The sequence below is a fragment of the Brachyhypopomus gauderio genome, chromosome 20 (assembly GCF_052324685.1).
Source record: "Brachyhypopomus gauderio isolate BG-103 chromosome 20, BGAUD_0.2, whole genome shotgun sequence".
NCBI classification, from domain to species: Eukaryota; Metazoa; Chordata; class Actinopteri; order Gymnotiformes; family Hypopomidae; genus Brachyhypopomus; species Brachyhypopomus gauderio.
Window position 1 is genome coordinate 5,717,991 of NC_135230.1, and position 8,595 is coordinate 5,726,585.

At 40.3% G+C, this 8,595-nt stretch overlaps 1 long non-coding RNA gene across 1 annotated transcript; it reads left to right on the plus strand.

The window, feature by feature from the left end:
* The first annotated feature begins 2,850 nt into the window (after positions 1–2,850).
* On the plus strand, positions 2,851–8,018 carry LOC143484657 (uncharacterized). Its single transcript, XR_013122677.1, has 3 exons — positions 2,851–2,893; positions 4,314–4,373; positions 7,889–8,018. It is a non-coding gene; the product is annotated as an uncharacterized LOC143484657 (long non-coding RNA).
* The last annotated feature ends 577 nt before the right edge of the window (positions 8,019–8,595 follow it).

The following is an 8,595-nucleotide window of genomic DNA, read 5'->3' on the forward strand; positions in this document are numbered from 1 at the left end:
TTTTAACGGGAGACTATATTTTAAACCGGAGACGAGTGTTACGTTCACCACCCATTTGAGTGTTACGTTGCCCCCCCCCCCCCCCCGCTCAACAACTTTCGTTCGCCACCGCGGACCCGGACCTAAGGTCTGAGCTATCTGCCAAAAATGGACCGCGGAAAGATTTAATTGATTACCCCTGGTATAGTGTTTGGCTATTCGAGTAAAAGTTATAAAAACTACACTTCTTGTCCGTCCATATTGTGACAATATCAGAGGTGGAAAGAGTACTGAAAAATTGTAATTGAGTAAAAGTATCATTACTTTGCCTAAAATCTACTCAGAGTAAAAGTAAAATTACCCATCTCAAAATTTACTTGAGTAAAAGTACAAAATTACTTCATTTAAAATGTAATTTGAGTAAAAGTTACTTAGTTACATTCAGTTATTTAATGCATGGATGAATCATGAACCAAATTCAGCACAAGTTGTTTTAATCGATTTCAAAGCATATTTAAGTGGACATCCACACTTGCAAAAGATCAGCTGGGCTCAGGAACATACTTCCTCACAGCACAAGGACAGTCACAACCTGTACCATAAAGTGCAAACAATTTCCAGTCCTATTGTCCAACGGACAACACTATGATAAGAATAAAGAAATTTAAATGACTAATTATTCAAAAAACAAAATGCACACAAAATTAAGTGCCCACAATATGCCACAAATCAAATTAAATGCAACAGGATTCCACTACTCACAATAAAATGCCCACAGGATCCCACATCAAAAATTTTAAAAATGCTCATAGGATCCTACAATTTAAAAGTAAGTGCTCACAGGATCCAACTATTCAAAATACAGTGCCCACCAGATCCCATTATTCACAATAAAATGCCCACAGTTTGCCACAACTCAAAATAAAATATAAAATGACCACAGGATCCCACATCTCAAAATAAAACAAAATGCGCACAGGATTCCAATATTTAAAACGCACATAGGATCCAACTATTCAAAATACAGTGCCCACAGGATTCCACTTTTCTCAATAAAATGTCCACAGGATCCCACAGAACCTGATAGATAGAATCCTTTTGGAAAAAAAGTGCACCAGATTACGACCTGATTATGAGACAATGGAAAGGGCGCGCGCAAGGCAAGGCCACGCAATTAGCCTTCAGTTCTGGGACTCAGAAGTTTAAATTGCTGCCCGCATTTAATTTTTCACCATCAATATTTTTTTACTCAGTAATGTGAGGGCATTCAAATGTAGTGAAGTAAAACTACTTGGGTCAAAATGTACTCAAGTAAAAGTAAAAATTACATATTTCAAAAACTACTCAGAAAATTACAAATAAAAGTAAAAAAAAGTACTCAATTACAGTAATGTGAGTAAATGTAATTAGTTACTTTCCACCCCTGGACAATATGTACATTAAAACGCCAACAAGCTTATGTAATACACGTATTTTCTGCTATACCAAATATGGTACCATCTCTTTTAATGTGATAAAAAGCTAATTATTTCAAATCCTTTCGAGTATATGTGTATTTGTATAAATATGTAAATTAAGCTAAAGGTGCTGGAAATTATTGAAAATGAACTGTGAAAGTTCCATACAAGTGCATGAATTCCACCTTGCAACTTTGTTCCTTGCAAATTCCACCTTGAATTTCACCTTGCGACACGATCGCACGCTGGGCCAACGCGCATGGGCAGAGCCGCGCGGACCCTTGCGCCAGTCACAACGCGTCAAGTGAACCTAGATTACGAAGCATTTAGTTTGAGACTAATTTTGACCACTTTATTGTTCCATAGCCTGCTCGCTTGACCCGGTGACATGACCCGGTGACACGAGTAACTACAGCACGTCAAAAATGTATCGGAGTAAAAGTATTAAACTAATGAAAAATATGTAGTGAACTAAAAGTGGAAATAGGAGAAAAATAATAATACTCCAGTAAAGTACAGATACAGCATTTTAGTACTTAAGTACAGTAGCGAAGTAGTTCTACTTCGTTACTATACAACTCTAGCCGTCGGTATCTGCAGTGTATGCGCTTAGGCCAGTAGTGTTTGCAGAGGAATTAATGAAAACGTGAAAACGAATTGCTAATTGTGTGAACGAATGAATCAGTCATGACCACGAGTTTAATTAAAAGGGGCACACGATTAAAACAAAACGTGAGAATGAATTGCAATTTGAATTTGATTAGAAATGGTGATAAGCTTCTATAACACTTGCTTTACTAAACAATCTCCTTTTTTGTATATAATGAACAGAACAAGCAGGAGAGAAGTTTTGAATGCTGTCAAATACTGTTATGTGAATCAATCCAATGTTTTTGTACTGGACAGTGAAATGGAAGGAGGAGGAGGTTGTTTTGAGTGTTAAATAAATTAAATTCTTTTGCACTAATTCCAGTGTTTGCATTCATTTTGTGCTTCCAGAATAGTTTTATTGTCTGAAATGAGTCTGGTGCAGATCTGTTCCAGATATGGCCCACATCTTGTAGTCAGCTTGTGGCCCACATCTGGCCCACATTTGGCCCAAATGCGTGCTTCTCTTGTGGCTGACATGTGGCCCTAATCTGGCCCTTATGTGGCCCAAATCTGGCAACCGGGAGCGGTCCGCCCAAGGGCCTTCCATCAGTGCGGCAAGTGGACCAGATGAAAATGGGCAATGTGGGCCAGATCTGGGCCAGAATAATTTTGCTATCTGGGTGTTAATCGTGTGAACGAATTAATCATTCGTGAGCACGAATTACAGAAAAAGTGCGCTCGAATGGTAAATATAGTTTTTTACCCATGTCCTCTCCGGGGCTCCGTACATTTAGATACTACCTGGATCAAAACAAAAATGAAAGTACTTTAAGTCGGACTTGGTTCCAGAAGCAGAATGTCATTTGGTAAGTTTATAACCAACTATGATTTGTATAACTGTTATATGTTAAACCTTTTAGATACTCAGTCGACCGTTTCGAGTTAGGCTACTACAGAATTACACGACCCGTTGAAACAAACATTATTATGACAGGCATCCCAAGTAACCCCCCCGGAGGTTAAGTTGTTGAGCGGGGGGGGGGGGGGGGGGGGTGGCGAGTTGTTGAGCGGAGAACAGATCAATCAGAACCCCTCTCTCTCCTTCCCACTCGCGATTAGAGACAAAAGTCTGTCGCCTGTGTGCGCGTTTGTGTGGGTCACTCGTTCTGAATTCCCGGAGATCATATGTGACTCGCGGGTATCAGGGAGACACTACCGAAATGCGGGAGACTCCCGAAGCTTCCGGGAAACTTGAGATGTCTGTTACGATATTATATTATGATATTACCATGTGAACGGGACCCGAGAAACACAAGACTTACTGAGATTAAATGACAAATAAACAGGAACAAAATATTCTCATTAACCTAAGGATGCTATGGAAGCATTAACAGTTATCGTAAAAACTATAACCAAGGTAGGTTGTTTACTGTGCAACAGGACAGTTGAATCAAATGAAATATCTCATTCGGGAGATTGACTGGTCATATTAGGTCTGCTCATGTGTGATATCGGCCTCTTTGAGTTTGTTAGTTTGTCCATATCTCTACCGCGCCTAAACCGTCCGTGCTTTGGCAACTCAGTGTAAAAGCTCATGCGCAAATAGGCTATACGAGTTGTTATGATTATTAAACACGCAGAAAATAGGTTTAAAGTGTAGACTAATATACGAACGTAATAAAATACATATTTGTAAATAGTGACAGTTTTTAGCGTTCAGATGATGTAAATTCCTCCAGGTCTGTGACCCTATAAGAAGCAACATCCTCAAATATGATCAGTGTGACTGAAACAGTCCTGCAGAGCTGAAACCACTCACTCATGATATGATGGATTCTCCTGTTTCAGCTGTGGTTGGTATGTGTGGATAAGCAGCACAGAAGTGGCCAGCCAGATTGTGTGTGTGTGTGTGTGTGTGTGAGAGAGAGAGAGAGAGAGAGTGAGAGAGAGAGAGTGTTAATCTGAAATGAATGAATACACAGACTGCCTTTAAAAACAAGTATGTGCAAAAACAAGTATATAAAATTGTGTTTTATGTATTTGAATTGTTCTATGCTTTAATTATTTAAATGGTTCTATGTTTTAAGTACTGAAGGATTACAGTACTTGGGTTTTAAGTATTGAAGGATTACAGCTGTTAGGTTTTAAGTATTTAAATGGTTCAAGGTTTTAAGTATTGAAGGATTACAGTACTTGGGTTTTAAGTATTGAAGGATTGCAGTACTTGGGTTTTAAGTATTGAAGGATTTCAGTACTTGGGTTTTAAGTATTTAAACTGTGTTTCAGGGATGAAGCTGGTCTGTGTATCATTCCTGCTGTCCTCTTTATTTATGGTGTCCACATCAGGTACGTGTTCTGTACAAGCTGTGTTTGTGTATGTGTGGTGTGTGTTTGTGTATATGTGGTGTGTGTTGTGTGTTTGTGTATGTGTGGTGTGTGTTGTATGTGTTTGTGTATATGTGGTGTGTGTTGTATGTGTTTGTGTATATGTGGTGTGTGTTGTGTGTTTGTGTATATGTGGTGTGTGTTGTGTGTGTGTGTGTGTGTGTGTGTGTGTGTATATGTGGTGTGTGTATGTGTGGTGTGTGTTGTATGTGTTTGTGTATCTGTGGTGTGTGTTGTGTGTGTGTGTATGTGTGGTGTGTGTTGTATATGTGTGTGGTCAGAGAGAAAGTATCCTGTGTGTCTAACGCTGATTCTCACTAAGATACCAGCCAATCTAACAGTAAACAACACTGAGGGCACTTGGTTTTCTATTCTGACCAATAACAGAAACAGATGAGTAGGAGACGTTGTATATAGTGGAGAACATATTACAGCAGACTACCTCATTAGACCAGTGTGACTAACACAGGCTACTTCATTACACCAGTGTGACTAACAGAGTACCTCATTAGACCAGTGTGACTAACACAGACTACCTCATTAAACCTGTGTGACTAACACAGAGTACCTCATTAGACCAGTGTGACTAACACAGAGTACCTCATTAGACCAGTCTGACTAACAGAGTGTACCTCATTACACCAGTGTGACTAACACAGAGTACTTAATCAGACCAGTGCGACTAACACAGAGTACCTCATTAGACCTGTGTGACTAACACAGACTACCTCATTAGACCAGTGTGACTAACACAGACTACCTCATTAGACCAGTGTGACTAACACAGACTACCTCATTAGACCTGTGTGACTAACACAGAGTACCTCATTAGACCAGTGTGACTAACACAGTGTACCTCATTACACCAGTGTGACTAACACAGAGTACTTTAATAGACCAGTGTGACTAACACAGAGTACCTCATTAGACCAGCGTGACTAACAAAGAGTACCTCATTACACCAGTGTGACTAACACAGACTACCTCATTAGACCAGTGTGACTAACACAGAGTACCTCATTAGACCTGTGTGACTAACACAGACTACCTCATTAGACCAGTGAGACTAACACAGAGTACCTCATTAGACCAGTGTGACTAACACAGACTACCTCATTAGACCAGTGTGACTAACACAGACTACCTCATTAGACCTGTGTGACTAACACAGAGTACCTCATTAGAACAGTGTGACTAGCACAGAATTCTTCATTACACCAGTGTGACTAACACAGACTACCTCATTAGACCAGTGTGACTAAAACAGACTACCTCATTAGACCAGTGTGACTAACACAAAGTACCTCATTAGACCAGTGTGACTAACACAGTGTACCTCATTACACCAGTGTGACTAACACAGAGTACTTTATCAGACCAGTGTGACTAACACAGAGTACTTAATCAGACCAGTGCGACTAACACAGAGTACCTCATTAGACCTGTGTGACTAACACAGACTACCTCATTAGACCAGTGAGACTAACACAGAGTACCTCATTAGACCAGTGTGACTAACACAGACTACCTCATTAGACCTGTGTGACTAACACAGAGTACCTCATTAGAACAGTGTGACTAGCACAGAATTCTTCATTACACCAGTGTGACTAACACAGACTACCTCATTAGACCAGTGTGACTAAAACAGACTACCTCATTAGACCAGTGTGACTAACACAAAGTACCTCATTAGACCAGTGTGACTAACACAGTGTACCTCATTACACCAGTGTGACTAACACAGAGTACTTTATCAGACCAGTGTGACTAACACAGAGTACCTCATTAGACCAGCGTGACTCACAAAGAGTACCTCATTACACCAGTGTGACTAACACAGAGTACCTAATCAGACCAGTGCGACTAACACAGAGTACCTCATTAGACCTGTGTGACTAACACAGACTACCTCATTAGACCAGTGAGACTAACACAGAGTACCTCATTAGACCAGTGTGACTAACACAGACTACCTCATTAGACCAGTGTGACTAAAACAGACTACCTCATTAGACCAGTGTGACTAACACAGAGTACCTGATTAGACCAGTGTGACTAACACAGTGTACCTCATTACACCAGTGTGACTAACACAGAGTACTTCATCAGACCAGTGTGACTAACACAGAGTACCTCATTAGACCAGCGTGACTCACAAAGAGTACCTCATTACACCAGTGTGACTAACACAGAGTACTTAATCAGACCAGTGCGACTAACACAGAGTACCTCATTAGACCTGTGTGACTAACACAGAGTACCTCATTAGAACAGTGTGACTAGCACAGAATTCTTCATTACACCAGTGTGACTAACACAGACTACCTCATTAGACCAGTGTGACTAAAACAGACTACCTCATTAGACCAGTGTGACTAACACAAAGTACCTCATTAGACCAGTGTGACTAACACAGTGTACCTCATTACACCAGTGTGACTAACACAGAGTACTTTATCAGACCAGTGTGACTAACACAGAGTACCTCATTAGACCAGCGTGACTCACAAAGAGTACCTCATTACACCAGTGTGACTAACACAGAGTACTTAATCAGACCAGTGCGACTAACACAGAGTACCTCATTAGACCTGTGTGACTAACACAGACTACCTCATTAGACCAGTGAGACTAACACAGAGTACCTCATTAGACCAGTGTGACTAACACAGACTACCTCATTAGACCAGTGTGACTAAAACAGACTACCTCATTAGACCAGTGTGACTAACACAGAGTACCTGATTAGACCAGTGTGACTAACACAGTGTACCTCATTACACCAGTGTGACTAACACAGAGTACTTCATCAGACCAGTGTGACTAACACAGAGTACCTCATTAGACCAGCGTGACTCACAAAGAGTACCTCATTACACCAGTGTGACTAACACAGAGTACTTAATCAGACCAGTGCGACTAACACAGAGTACCTCATTAGACCTGTGTGACTAACACAGACTACCTCATTAGACCAGTGAGACTAACACAGAGTACCTCATTAGACCAGTGTGACTAACACAGACTACCTCATTAGACCAGTGTGACTAACACAGACTACCTCATTAGACCAGTGTGACTAACACAGACCACCTCATTAGACCTGTGTGACTAACACAGAGTACATCATTAGAACAGTGTGACTAGCACAGAATTCTTCATTACTCCAGTGTGACTAACACAGACTACCTCATTAGACCAGTGTGACTAAAACAGACTACCTCATTAGACCAGTGTGACTAACAGAGTACCTCATTAGAACAGTGTGACTAGCACAGAATTCTTCATTACACCAGTGTGACTAACACAGACCACCTCATTAGACCAGTGTGACTAAAACAGACTACCTCATTAGACCAGTGTGAATAACAACCACCCGTTCTATTATGCAGTAGGAGTGCTAATACTGATATAGGAAAATATGTAAATACTAAAATGTGTTATAGACATTTTTTGTTTGATTTTCTTTGCAGAGGACGTTAAGGTAGTTGGTCCAGATGCTACTCTTTTTGTGAATGTTGGTGAAGACCTGGTTCTGCCCTGTTCTCTACAACCCAACACCAGTGCTGTGAACATGAGAGTGGAGTGGACCAGACCAGACCTGACAGAAACAGATACTTTTGTTCATCTGTATGTAGACTATAGAGACAGGACTGATGGGCAGACAGAGTCCTACAGAGGGAGGACAGGACTGTTTAAAGAAGAGCTACAGAAAGGCAACACCTCACTGAAACTCTCAGCAGTCCAACCTTCTGATGAGGGACTTTACAACTGCTTTATTCGATCCTCTGGTTGGTATGATGATGCTACTCTTTATGTGGCTGTCAAAGGTAAGAGCCATTTAGAGGTTTAAACACTTATTTGTTATACTTATAACTTATAATAATTGTTATATTATACTTATATAATTTGTTATCCATATTGTTATTGCTAACAAATTCTTTAATTATTTGGACCACCAAGTGTTTAAAACTGGGAACTAAGCATAACTTACAAGGAATCAGTTATATTTTATATCAGATTCAGATTGTCACGGTGAGGGGTGGCCAGGACGAGGCTCATATAAATAGTCTTTATTTAAAGACAGCAGCGCTGTTGGCACTTAGCACATGAAATACATATAACATACAACGTCAGAAAACATTACAAAGACACACACTGGCACATTCAACACGAAAGG